Raw genomic sequence first — 401 nt, 5'->3', positions numbered from 1 at the left:
AGGATGACAACGATTAACATGTAAGAGGCACACAGATGAATCCCGCCGTTTGTCCCCTGTGTGTGTGTGTGTGTGTGTGTGTGTGCGCGCGTGCGCGTGCGTGTGTGCGCGCGCGTGTGTGTTTTTTTTGTAATATCACGCTGAGCGCTTTCGGTCTCGCGCCCAGCTGACAGGTGAACTTGTTGCACGCGCGCGCGCATGACTCAGCCAATCAGCGGCGGGGACTGTCTGTTCCCAATTCACAGCTTAAAAAAAACAAAAAACAAAAAAAAAAACACCAAAACAAAACAAAACAAAACAAACAAACAAAAAAAAAAAAACATTTACGCGTGGAGCCGCGGGGGCCGAGAGTCCCGGTTACATCACTGACGGTCATAAAGCAGCACCGCAAACTCACCGGG

The sequence above is a fragment of the Seriola lalandi genome, unplaced genomic scaffold (assembly GCF_002814215.2).
Source record: "Seriola lalandi dorsalis isolate HSWRI2012SDOR001 ecotype SW California unplaced genomic scaffold, Sedor1 jcf7180002054797, whole genome shotgun sequence".
In the NCBI taxonomy this organism is placed as follows: domain Eukaryota; kingdom Metazoa; phylum Chordata; class Actinopteri; order Carangiformes; family Carangidae; genus Seriola; species Seriola lalandi.
Note: the sequence above shows the minus strand (reverse complement) of the source record.